This window comes from Canis lupus, chromosome 34 (assembly GCF_048164855.1).
Source record: "Canis lupus baileyi chromosome 34, mCanLup2.hap1, whole genome shotgun sequence".
In the NCBI taxonomy this organism is placed as follows: domain Eukaryota; kingdom Metazoa; phylum Chordata; class Mammalia; order Carnivora; family Canidae; genus Canis; species Canis lupus.
The window spans coordinates 10,033,124-10,046,834 of NC_132871.1; the positions used below are offsets into that span (position 1 = coordinate 10,033,124).

The 13,711-nt window shown below is 42.7% G+C and overlaps 1 long non-coding RNA gene across 8 annotated transcripts in view; it reads left to right on the forward strand.

Annotated features, from left to right (window-relative positions):
• The first annotated feature begins 319 nt into the window (after positions 1 to 319).
• LOC140624410 (uncharacterized) overlaps positions 320 to 13,711 on the forward strand; it is a 373,398-nt gene continuing 360,006 nt past the window's right edge. For 3 of the 8 annotated variants that reach the window (XR_012023886.1, XR_012023885.1, XR_012023889.1), the window contains exons 1-2: positions 327 to 501; positions 1,788 to 1,900. This is a non-coding gene — a long non-coding RNA (uncharacterized lncRNA). Of the gene's footprint in view, positions 502 to 1,787; positions 1,901 to 13,711 lie in introns of all 8 variants that reach the window. The other 5 variants (XR_012023892.1, XR_012023893.1, XR_012023891.1 and 2 more) reach the window with 5 other exon arrangements.

Consider the following 13,711-nt stretch of genomic DNA (forward strand, 5'->3'; position numbering starts at 1 on the left):
CTGCTCAATCGTCAAGTGGGAACCATTAGGGTAGTAACAGCACTTACCTCATGACGCCCTGTAAGGATTCAATTTGTACTTAAAACCTACAGAGAGTTTAAGACATGTAGGTCTCAGTAAGTTGTGTGTGTGTTTTAAGATTTATTTTAGAGACAGAACATGAGTAGGAGGAGGAGAGGGAGAGGGGTGGAGAGAACCTCAAGCCCACTCCAGGCTGAGAGACTAACCTACCGGTGGTCCTGGATCTCACGGGGCCTGGATCTCGCGAGGCTGGATCTTGCGAGGGAGGATTTCACGGGGCCTGGATCTCGCGAGGCTGGATCTCACGGGGCCTGGATCTCGCGAGGCTGGATCTTGCGAGGGAGGATTTCACGGGGCCTGGTACTCGCGAGGCTGGATCTCCCGGGGCCTGGATCTCTTGGAGCCCGGAGCTTCCGGGGCCAGATCGCCAGCTGAGCTGAAGCCGAGTGTTGGCCTGCACCCCCCAGGCGCCGGGTCTCTGTAAGTTTTAACTTTCCCGATCAACTCCGTGACATGACGTAAGCAAGGCTGTTGCATTTAGCAGAATTTGCGCTGCCGGTTTGCCGGCCCCAAGGTCATATTGGGGCCATAGCAGAGCGGGTAAACGAAGGCATCCCTGTTGGGCCTGCCCGCCGTCCCTCCCACCCTCAGGGTTTCTCCCCGTGCGCTCCCCAGGCGGCCGCGCTGGCCTGCGGCTCCCTTGCCAGCCCTCTCTTCCTCTCTTCCACCTCTGCTTTTCCACAGTCCGCACCTCTGCACGTCTCTGCACAAGGGCGGCTGGAAGTGCCCAGTTCTTCCCTCTGTCCCTCTTGCCGTACCCTTGAGCTCTACTGCTCCAGGCCGGCTTCCAAACTGGAGCTGCACCTGTCTTTACGCGCAGAGAGCGCAGTCCGGGGACGGGCCCTCCCCAGCGTCAGCAGATGCTCAACCTCCTTTAACATGGCCATTTTCCTTAGGAGGCAGCTGTGGTTTTACATGGCAAATTGCTTTTCTTCATTGCAAGTGGTAGGAAAAAATAACGATAAATACCTTAACAGGTGTATACATGTGTGTGAGACAAGTAATCACGTTGTTGGTGAAGCAGAAAACACTAGGAGACGCGCCAGACCCAAGCGTCGGCTGTTGAGACCATGCAGTTGCCCTTTGTGTGAACGGGACTCGTAGAGACCTCTTACCCTAGAGATGCATCCTTTTGCTTTCCTCTCAAAAGTCCTCGCCTAAGTGCTGTGTTGGAAGCAGCCACCTTTGCAGGGCTGAGCTGCTGCAACATTGTAAATGCCAGCAAATAAAAGTGTCAGCAGTCTGGCTGTGGGAGGCTGGCAGGGCCCGGAGTTCAGTGCTGTTCTGTCCAGATTGGCCGTTCTAAGGGGGCTGGTTCATATCCAGCCCACACGAGTAGTGATTCAGAGTTATTTCCTACTGATGGCTCTTCCTGACCCCAGGAAAAGGTGTTTGGACTTTTCCAGCCGCAGCCCACCGGGAAGGAGGAATGCCTACTCAACTTGAACTGCCCTCTCTCTGCAGCAGATGGCCTCATCCTATTTAATGGCTGGCATTTTGAGGGGTTGGGGGAAGGTTCCCTACCCACGCCCGTACTGATCACAGAATTTTTGTATTACTTCTGGTGGGACCCATAATCACAGGAAAAAATATAAGCAGACTTGTTTTCTTTTCACCACTGGATGTATTTATTTACAAAGAGGGCCTCTAAACAGTCAGAGACACATACACTTACTGGTAGTAAAACTCTACCCTGCGATTTGCAGATTTCTCGGGCTGTGCTTCCTGCAGCAGTGAGGGCCTTGTCCTATCACAGTGCTCAGAAGGGAGCTTCAGCCGTGTCTGTCTTGGGCCACTGCACAGATGATTCCTGCATTTGGTGAGTTGGCGAAAGCAAATAGTGTTTTAGGCCTAAGGGTACATTTTACAGTTGCATTTGAGAGGAAAATGCAGCTTTGAGCCTTGAAATGGACTGTGTAGAAGAAAATGCTTGTTGTGCGCAGTAGTCTGGCTTTTGAAGCCTGTCCACCGACAGCGGGATCCTGGCTGGGTAGCCAGTAAGGTTTCTCCAAGGTGAGGCCTTAGGAGAGGAGGGAAACAGAGCCCGCTGTTGCTGAATGCTCTTCATAAGGGGCATGTTAAAGGGTTGGAAATCACAGACAGCCATTTCAAATATGTTTCCAAAGAGTTCTGTGGGCATAGGAAAATCATTAGTAGATCATTAGTAAATGAAGGAAACAAGTAGGATGTCAGATATACACAGTGTGACCTAAACTCCACGAAACAATGGGTATTAAAAGACATACGCCGTAATGCCCATGACTGGTGGCAAGCTTACGGATGTCTTTTAGTCTAGTGTCATTAATAGTGTCCAGTGATTTCTAGGCTTCCCATAGTGAACATATATCACTTTTTAAATCTGCATAAAATAGGTGTTTATTTAAAAAATAAAGTGGAACAATCTACTTCCCTTAGCGATGATTTTAAAGGGTTTAATTTTTTACAATGAGGCAAAATCTGTTATTCCTTTTTATTATTCTCTGTTGGGAGGTAAAATGGTCCCAGACTGTTTTATCTAACTCTTGTGATTTGCTGTGTATATTTTCACCTTGAAAATAATGATGTTTTACATATGCCCTGGGTTAGCACATTTGTGACAGATGCCAACTTTTATTTATTTATTTATTTTTTTAAAGATTTTATCTATTCATGAGAGACCCAGAGAGAGGCAGAGACACAGGCAGAGGGAGAAGCAGGCTCCATGCAGGGAGCCCAGTGCGGAACTTGATCTTGGGTCTCCAGGATCACTCCCTGGACCGAAGGCGGCACTGAACCACCCGGGCTGCCCAGATGCCAACTTTTTGGGGGCAAGTCAGGACCACTAGGTTTTAGCTTTGATACTAAAGCTTTTGCATTTTCACCTTAGAGCAGTGTGATAAAATTCTGTAAACAAAAATTGCAGTGTACACACATGCAGCACATATATTTGACATCCTACTTGTTTACATATAAAAATTTGCCAGTGTCATTACTGTTCTAATAAAATCTTATTTCAAAAAGTGATCAGGTAATCAGATATTCTAAGTTGCCAAGCTTTCATTTCATGTTATTTATTTTTTGCCAAGCTTTGATTTTTGATATTTGACTGTAATAGGGGGAAAAAAGGCAAATTCCTTTATTGGATAATTCCAAACTCCTTCCTCTCTTAATTAAAGTAACAGTGGTATATATGTTTTTAATGGGTGATTTAAAAGATACATCCTTAGATCATATCTACCCCACCTATTCTTGTGCATCTTTCATATTTACATTTCTGTTTTCAAATAGAAAGTCTAGAAGTGTATTTTGTGGTATAAATAGTTCCATGACATGTTTGTGAAGGAAAAAAACCAAAACAATTCTGTGCCCAAAAAGTTTTGGAAACACTATGTACTATGTTACTTTCCAACTCTGTTCTCAATTCAGATACTCCCATTAAATGTCCTGAAATGTTACACAATAAAGAAATCCCTTAAACTCTGCTTAAACCAGTATTTCCCAAACTTAACCAACCAAGATATTCCTGAGTACTACTTCCAAAGCATTGCAAGAGCCCACATCATCAAAGAAACATTAACTGACTTTCTTTTGCTGTACTGAAGAAGAAGAAGGAGAGTAGAAAAATAAAATGAGCAGAATTTTCTATAAAGATAACTCAAGAAGGGTTTATTCTTAAATCATAATCCTCTGCCCCAGGACCTTTGACTGACTATAGAATCCCTTCAGCTTTTCAAGTGACTGTAGCAGCCATTGCTTAAATTCAGGTCACAGAAACACTAGAAATCAGAGTGCAGTTCTCCTTGGCCATCTCAGATAATTTCGATTTATTCTCTAACTTCAGGGTAATGCTTGCAGTAGCTGCATGTTCATCTGCTTGGTATAGAATGCTATCACAAGCATTCCCCCCCCCCGCCAACACACACCCCATCAGTCCTTTCTTTCATTTTTCTTGTCTTCTTTCTTGACCTTGAAGTGACTGTGTGAGTGCCAGAAGTTTCCTCTTGACACCTTTTGCTCTCCCAACTCTATCACTTGTGAGGGCTGGCTAAAGGATCTCTATTTTAACAGGTACATGCTTGGCCTGCAAAAAAATGGCTTTTAGCCTTCTTAGATCCATACAACTTTGACGATATTGTGCCTTTGAATAAGTGCATGAAGTCTTCTGGGCCTACTTGGTGATATTTATGTTTTTCAAGGACAGTGGCTATATTTGTTTGTGCAGTGCCTAATGTATCGGAATCTTTCATTATTATCTCTTGGTGCTTTTGAAATTAGTTTTTGCACTTACTGAAGGATGGGCAGATCCATAAACAAAGGGAAGTGGTTGGGATGTCATAGTTGTTTTATAAAAGGTATCCATGACAAGGCTAATTGATTCAAGGGACTTCTTTTTCAATAAAGGAACAGAGATTAGTTTACTGTCGATCTTAATTATTCCATCCATCAACCATTTGTTGCCCTGGGCAACTGGCATCATCTTTGCTGCTTGCTAATTTTAGCTCATTTTACTTAGTGAGGCGCATTTCTTTTGTTTCATTTTTGTGTATTTGGATGAGGAAAGAGGGACCTGACATTTCTGTGGGTGAAATTCTAAGCTGTGTTATGCTGAATTAACTAACAGAAATGTATTTTTTTAAAGTGCTTGATTGAAATTCATAAACCAAAGGTGTTTGTGGGTATACGTGTAGATGTACAGATGAACTCTTAAGTAAGCATAAATAACATGAACCTGTAAATGAACATAATTTAGCCTACTTGCAAACAAGCCAAAATGAGTGAAAAAGAAAATATAATTACCATCGCCAGAGGATATTTGGTCAAGGTCTCAAAAGAGTACTAAAGTTCTGGCTCTTGGAATTTAAGTATGCCCGGTGTCCTTTAGTTATATTGCTTTTAAATTAGATTTTGGTTTTGTTTTGTTGAACCCCAAGTACCATTCCACCTTCCTGCACATCTCCCCAGTGCATTCTGTTCCTTTATGTACCCTGGCTATGTCTGCCTCTGCATAGTGCTTTCTTTCTGAATCACTTGGAGTATATGTGATTGTGGACAGAAGGGCGTTCTAGCTGGAGCCCTACTGGCAGGAGGAGAAATCAAAGACAGGGATTTGCACAGATAAAATACTTTTAGAAAAAGAACAACTACATAGCCAAAAATGCTGGTCGTATGTTTTGTGAATGCAACATCATAAAACTGGTTTATTTATTTATTTTTTTAAAAGATTTTATTTTTATTTATTTATTCATGAGAGACACACAGAGAGAGAGAGAGAGAGAGAGGGAAAGAGAAAAAGGCAGAGACACAGGCAGAGGGAGAAGCAGGCTCCATGCAGGGAGCCTGACGTGGGGCTCGATCCCAGGTCTCCAGGATCAAGCCCTGGGCTGAAGGCGGCGCTAAACTGCTGAGCCACCTGGGCTGCCCATAAAACTTGTTTAAATACTGCATTTAGATTTTTACTTCTCTGGAGGGTAACTTGACTTATTTGGAGCTTTATGTTGGAGTGCAGAACCACAACTGCTGGTCCCTGCTACTCCTTCTTGTTGTTTTACATTGTCAGCGTAAGACTACCTTGGGTAAGTTTGATCATGCATGAGTGGAGTTTGCTCGTGTAACTGGATGAAATTCATAACAAGCTAAGACAACACATTTAATTGATTTCTCCTCCTTTTTTGCAACACAGCGGCTAGCATGATATTGTGTAGGTCACATAAATGGTGCCTTTTTGTCAGATAACCTGATTGTTGCAAGGAACAGACATTCACTTAGGGAAGCTCAAGTCAAAGTAGTGCTGATGAGGATGGTATAGTGTTAATCTCCTGGAATCCAGTTATGGGAAATGTAGCTGGGCTTTTTGGGAACTAGAAAGCCCTCAGGAGGCTACTCTTGACCTCTCTGGTTCTCTCTTTGGGCCTAGATATTTTTGCATCTGTGCTTTTCTTCTATAAATATATTCCATTCTCTCCTGTAGTAGACCAGCTTTCTTCGCAAGACTCTTATGTTTTGCTCTTTCAAAATTAGCATGTGCATGGGGTCTGGCCACCACCTGCCACAATCTCACGGTTTCCTGCCTGTGACCATCTAATGGACTCTCATTGGCTTTTTATTCTTCCTCTTCAAATGAGGAATTATTGTTGATCTGTCCAAGCAGACTAAAGCTCCATGAAGGCAGGAGTCACAACTGTTTGGTCCTCAGTATGTTCTCATTGCCTAGTGCACTTTGTGACACATGGTAGGTAGGCAGTGAACCGGTGACTAAATGATAACTCAAATACCTGGATGTCCTGAGGTTTGTTTCCATTGTCTCCTATATTTTCATCTCTTGGGTTGGTTAAGTGGTCTCCTAATGAGTGTTGAACATGGTATATGAAAAATTGAAGAGATCATTTGAAGTTCTGGGTGATATTATCACCACCCAGAGAGAATATACTTTTGCTGCTGATGTTTGGACAAAGCTATTAGGATAGAGGCTAATTACCCTAATCCAATCTGAGATTGTGCTAATTCAAATTTGTGTTTCAGTCTTTACAGAGATTGCATATTTCTAGTTGTTGATTTGCAACCTCCTCAGAAGCTTCCTGGGTATAATCTGAAACCAGCCCCCTTATGCTGAGGGCAGGGAGAGGAGGCAGGGAGAGGCAGGCTGCTCCAGATTGGTAGGTGGCAGGTTTCATAAATAAGGAAACTTATGAGGCTTGTCTCTGGTGGCCACAAGAAGAGTGCATCTCTGCACCTGCCTGCCACATCTGAAAAGTTTATGCAGAGGCCTTAACTGGGTTCAGTCACGTATACCATCCAGATGGTCTCAACACTACAGCACTACCTCAAAGCTGTATTCTTGGGGCAGCTTCTGGGAATGAGGGAGGTAGCAGAGCACACATTCCAAGGATGGGGGTGGGGAGTGAAGGGTGGTAAGGAGAATCTGATTGCCCAGGTCCAGCTCAGGGGACAAGTGGTAGTTACGTTTTCTCAATGACCTCCCCTTGTACTAATAAGCCATTATTCTTGGGGTGTAGTTCTCCTGTGAGTCAAATGGAAAGTTAGGGGTGTCTCCAGGACTTTTATTCTTGCTAGGCCCTGAACTCGATCTTTTTGTTGTTGTTGTTTGTTTGTTTGTTTTGGTAGCAGGAAACTGAAAGCAGAAAGATCTTCTCAACTTTCTAGTCTCTTGGCCATTCTTTAAAATGCCTCAAGGAGAAAAGGGTTGCCAAGTGTCAGACTAATCTGTCAGACTAATCTGAAAAGGCTTTCCTTTTCTTCTCTCTAGGTTCTTAACTCTCAGGTCTTGCTACCTTGGTAGCTATTTTACTTTAATTATTTTGGTTTGGTATTTTAACTCATCTGGCTGTTCTTGGCAAGAGGTTTGGTTAGATACAAGTCTGCTCTATCATAGCCAGAAGGGGGAAGGCAACTGTTGAGTAAATGATTAATATATTCTAGAGAAAGAATCTGATGGGCCTATCTTGGATTAGATGTTTCTCTTCATTTATCAACTCTGGCCAGAGAGGGATAACATAGCACTCAGAAGAGCAGCACTGTGGCCAGTGGCCGGCTAACTGATGGACGAGTTGGACAGGGCACTCATTGCCAAAGGTGCCTGCTTCAACTATCCTCAGAAGCAGCAGCAGCAGCAGCAGCATCACTCTTATTGATGCCTCATTTTTTTACACTGCATGATTTCTAAGACTCTGCAATATGCATTTTCTCCTCTCGTTTCATTACTCTAGGACCTGTGCTAGATACTCTAGGTATCTGTGTTAACATTCACTGTAATACCTTACAGTGTTTATCTTCCCTCATTTTTACTGCTGTCATCATCAACAACCCACACACCTAAAGTACACATGTCCTGGATCTTACAATGACCGGTTTCCATGTTCCCAACACTGTCTCTTTCCTCTTGCCCTAGCCACCCGTGAATTCCTCAGGCCCCAGGACCAGAATGGCTTGTTTGGTCATGATATGGCTTCTCTCTCTGTTTGCTTCCAACTCTTTCCACTCCTCATATGCTGAGTTCCTGAACAGCTGATGTGTGTTTCTGTACCTCAAGCCAAGTGTCTAGGAGGGACTGGAGAGTTTGAGGACAGAGCATGATGCCTAAACAGCAGGGTGGAATGAAGGACCAGGCACAAAATGAGTGTCAATATAAACTTAGTAAGAGACAACACTAAATACCTCTTTTACATATAATATATTGCCTGGGATTCCCTGAACAAAGGCTCTAAATAAAAATACCTAGGTGAACATAGCCATTCTTGCTTGGCTAACAGTTTAGAAACAAGCAAGAACTATGGGGAAGAGGTCCTTCATTGGGGAAAAAAAAGGAGGAAGGCAATGAATAAGAATAAGAATCAAGGTTTTTCAATTTTGTGTCATCCATTTTGGTTTGGTTTATCCAAGTCTAAACAAACTGGAGCCATACTCCACAATACATGTTGTCTTGTATGGTTACTTAAATTTCCCATTTAAATGTAACAAAAACATCATTATCATAAGAACTAACATCTGCTGAGTACTTATCATGGTCTCAATATGTATTATCATTTTTATTCTTATTACAACCCTATAAGGTAGGCAGTATCACCATCACATTTATAGATGGTGAAACTGACGTTACAAAGGGTAATTTCCCCAAAGTTACATAAAGCTTAGGAAGTGGCCAATATTTGAATTCTGGGGCCTGATATCAGAAGCCTCGCTTTGAACCACTGTACTATGCTGTACTATGTACATAGAATACAGATTGTTTATTTTTTTGAATTTCCACACAGTAAGAAGAATCTATGGGAAAGTATAATTTTCTTTTAAAAATTTCTTTCTTCCTTTCTTCCTTCCCTTCCCTTCCTTTCCTTTCCTTTCCTTTCCTTTCCTTTCCTTTCCTTTCCTTTCCTTTCCTTTCCTTTCCTTTCCTTTCCTTTCCTTTCCTTTCCTTTCCCTTCCCTTCCCTTCCCTTCCCTTCCCTTCCCTTCCCTTCCCTTCCCTTCCCTTCCCTTTCCTTCCCTTTCCTTCCTTTCTTTCCTTTCTTTAATTTTTTTTAAAGATTTATTTATGCATTTATGATAGAGAGAGAGAGGCAGAGACACAGGAGGAGTGAGAAGCAGGCTCCATGCCTGGAGCCCGACGTTTGACTCGGTCCTGGGACTCCAGGATCGCGCCCTGGGCCAAAGGCGCCTAGGCACCAAACCGCTGAGCCACCCAGGGATCCCCTAAAATTTTATTTAAATTCAATTTGCCAACATATAGTATAACATCTCGTGTTCATCTTATCACATGCCCTTCCTGATGCCAGTTACCCCATCCCTCCACCCACCTCCCCTTCTGCATCCCTTTGTTTCCCAGAGTTAGGAATCTCTCATGGAATGTCTTCCTCTTTAATTTTTCCCCATTCAGTTTCCCCCTCTTCCCTTATGGTCCCTTTCACTATTTCTTGTATTCCACATATGAGTGAGACCATATGATAATTGTCTTTCTCCAGTTGACTCATTTTACTCAGCATAATAGCCTCAGTTCCATCCACATCAGTGTAAATGGTAAGTATTCGTCCTTTTTAATGGCTGAGTAATATTCCATTGTATATATAGACCACATCCTCTTTATCCATCATCTGTTGAAAGACATCGTGGCTCCTTCCACATTTTGGCTATTGTGGACATTGCTGCTATGAACATTGGGGTGTAGGTGTCTTGGCGTTTCACTACATCAGTATCTTTGGGGTAAATACCCAGTAGCTCAATTGCTGGGTCCTAGGGTAGCTCTATTTTTAACTTCTTAAGGAACTTCCACACAGTTTTCCAGAGTGGCGGCATCAGCTTGCATTCCCACCAGTAGTGCAAGAGGGTTCCCCTTTCTCCACATCCTCCCCAATATTTGTTTCTTGTCTTTTTAATTTTAGCCATTCTTGCTGGTGTAAAGTGGTATCTCATTGTGGTTTTGATTTGTATTTCCCTGATGGCAAGTGATGCGGAGCATTTTTTCATGTGCTTGTTGGCCATGTGTAGGTCTTCTTTAGAGAAGTGTCTGTTCATATCTTCTGCCCATTTCTTGACTGGGTTTTTTGTTTCTTGGGTGTTGAGGAAAGTACGATTTTTCTGTAGGAAAAGGGGCTGTACAGTAAAGGTTAAATTAGTATTTCTGTATTTGAGTATTTACTAAATGGCTGTAACAAAATGCAGTGTTTAGTCAAGGTGGATGCCAATCTCTATTTCATACAATAGCCTAGAGGAAGGCAGGGGTCCAGTTTATGGGCGATTGAGACACCGCCTGTCCTGTTGCTCCTATTCCCAGAGGTGTTGCTCATATCTCCTTGGCTGAAGTTGACATCATGTCCACATTCTAGCAATGGGAAGGGGAGAGAGAAGAGTGCTTTCTCAGACTTCTTAAAGTGACAATAACTGGAAGTTGCACACCTTACTTCTGCTCGTGACCTGTTTATCAGAACTTAATTATGTGGCCACACCTGGGGGCAAGGGAGTCTGAGAGGTGATCTTTATCTGGGTGGCTCTGTGCCTGGCCAGAATTTAGGAAGGCATTCTGTTTCTAAAAGGGAGAAGGAGCAGGTGAATGGGGGTGGGGAGGTGGGGAGAGGAGGGAAGTTAACAATTCTGACCGATTTCCAAACTAAACACAAATGATAATTTATTTATGAGTTTAGAATTCTTAAAGTTAGCTGTCATTGGTTATAAGTGATTCTTTCTCTTATTTTAGATAAAACTATCCTGTCTTGGATACAACCAAGCTAATCAGAATAATACTCTTAACTCAAAGCAAATTCCATAGTTTCAATTATATTAAAACCAGAAGAGATTACAGGCCATTGTTTTACTGCAAAAGAGATTATAAATACCATTAAGATAAGCTTCACTTTATAACTAAAGGATATTTATGGATACACTTGTATAGGGCAACTGACTAGATATTTGGAAACAGCTTACAGGGCTTAATTATAAACATGCTATCCCTTCTCTATTTGATTTGTAAGATAAGATTGATGGGTGTACACGCAGAACAAAAGGGGATTTAATAACAGAGATCAGCCTCACACCAAGTAGGCGGTCTGATTTAAAACAAACACAGCACATCAGCAAGCTCACGACTCTAAGCCTCTAGGCTTGATTAGCATCTTTGGGCAAATTAAGATTTCTTAAGCCCCCTGTGGGGGCCCATACAGAATGCAGTCACCTGAGTGACTCACACAGCTCAGGGAAGATGATGTGACATCTAGGACTGCAGTTTTTATTTCCAAAGAATGTTTGCTTGGAAATTTCTGCACATGGGTGTGGATGAAAATTCACAATTTTTACATATCCCGAGTATCAGTGTAAAACCGAATGCCCTTTTAGGTGTAGTGAGCCTCTAAGTTACTGCTGTTTGCCATTATTTGGTGTAGCTTGGTCTCTAAAGCCAGGGCTTGTTTGTTCTGGTGATTGCACATTCTCTCTTTCTCACACAGTTTCAGTTGTGCTTCCTTGAAGCAATCATTAGTTTTAGTTCATGGACCAGGCAGGCTTCCTCAGGGATGGGCCCTCAAATCACAGAACATGAAGCTGTAAGTGTCTCCCACACCACAGTCCAGCAGCGGATGGACAGATGAGAGAATCAAGCCCTGGGAAATTAAGGGCTTCATTATGGTTGCCACAGGACAGTTGGGTCTAGAACCTATATTTCTAGGCTTCTACTTTGGTGCTCCTTAAATGCCCACTGGCCTTTATCAATTGCAAATACTTAGGCAATTTGGGAATTTAATAAAAGTTCTGAAGTCCTTTTTGTTTAAAATTCATTTTAGAGTCTAAAAATGTTTGGATTCTCTAGTGAATTAGGCATTGCCTGACACAGGCAGAAGCTGTCCCAGAGGCCAGGAAGGTGTCACCTTGACCTACTAAGGGCTCTTATTTAGACTTGGACATTATTTCCAAGTGAGTTCTCTATAACCAGTCATTGTAACTGTGTGTATCTGTGTTCAGCACATTAATTTGTTAATGCTAAACATTTAAATAGCCTCAATTTTTATAACTGTTTTGCATAATATATTTTGCTTTAATAAAACAGGAGTCTAGACAATTGAATGTCATGAGAGTCTCATGATTTTTGAGAGATGTTTGGGGTGATGCTATATGCAGGTACAGAGTTGAGACTGAATAAGCATTTGTTGAATTGTGTTTGAGTTGAGTTTAAATCAGAGAATTAAACCTCTACTTGATTGGTTTGCTGTTGATTTCATTCCTGGTAAAAATCTGCAAAATATGGCAGAAAGGGCACAGTAGCTGATGTGAGGACATGGATTCAGAATCCTGACTCCACTTGTGAGTTATGTGGCCCTCAGGCAGTCATCTCTGCTTCCAGAGCTCAGTTTTCTCATCTGTGAAACAGGGAGAAGGTCATGTGCTTCACAGTAGGGCTGTGAGCCAGGGTTACATCTTCAAGTAAGATGATGTTTGTGAAAGTCTTTTAACTTAAGAAGCATCATTCAAATGTGAAGCACATTGTTTTTTGTTACTGTTGTGGTAGCTTTCTTACTATATTAGTTCAGTTGTAGTTGATTTCCGGTTTAGTGGCCTGTGTTCTAGTAACTTAGGTTTTTGCAAGCTAGATAAAAAGGTGTTGACCTGATTATAAGAAAATGTTTGACTCATACATTTCACAGGGTGATCTGAGAACCAAACATTCAGCAGTGCTCCAGCAGATCCAGAATATCTTTGTCAATTGATGGGATACCTTGTTTGGGTACCACCCAACCTGCTGTATGGAGGCCACTAAGCAGCTGCAGATTCCACCGGGAGATAAGCAAAGATGAGCTGTATCTGACCACCAGCATGCTCCTTTGGTCCGTAGGATATTTGTTCTCTGCAAACCTCTTCATTTCCTCAACTCTGCATGGCCGTAGTAAGGTGACCAAGAAGGCAAATACTGTCTGAGCAGTCACAGGGACATCCCTGTTCTCTGAGCACGCATGACATTGACGTCTGAAACCCTCATCCTGCCTTGGTTTGGTTTTGTTGTCTTCTTCTTCCTCCTCCTCCTCCCCATCCTGTAACCCTTGTCCTTCCTCCCTTTCTTCCTCTTCTTCTTTTTTTCCTCCTTCTTCTGGTAATGAAATTACACGAACACAAAAATCTGGGAACTTGTAGACATAAAATGCTGCTTCCCATAGTTATCCACTTCCTTCTTAGAGCTCTACCCTATCAGGGTTTTTATATTATTCCTGCTGATGAAGATGGGGAGAGATTCTTAGTAGAAACCTGGCAAGGAAACTGCATATGCAAAAGTTCAGAGGTCATTAATTCCTTGGGAATCCAAGTACCCGAGGGATTCATTTAGTGAGGTACTGAGGCAGGAGAGGGCAAAGGTCAAACAGGCTGGCCTTACAAGCCAATGGCAGGACTTTGCAGTTGTTCCTGGTGGGCAGTAAGGAGCCACAAGAATGTGCTAAGCAGGAGAATGACAAGATCCAGTTTGCATTTGACCCCTTGATATTCCTTCTTAGAATCTTTGCCTGGAGGCCCATAGGGCTCCTGGGTCTCTGCATGTGGAAACCAGAGAAGTGAGGTCTGAAGGCTTATGTTGTAGAAGAAGAGCCTAGTGGTGTGGAAGGGCAAGTGATTGCCTTGAAAGGGAGAAATAACAAAGAGGCAGATTATTTTTGACTTCATGGCAGCCG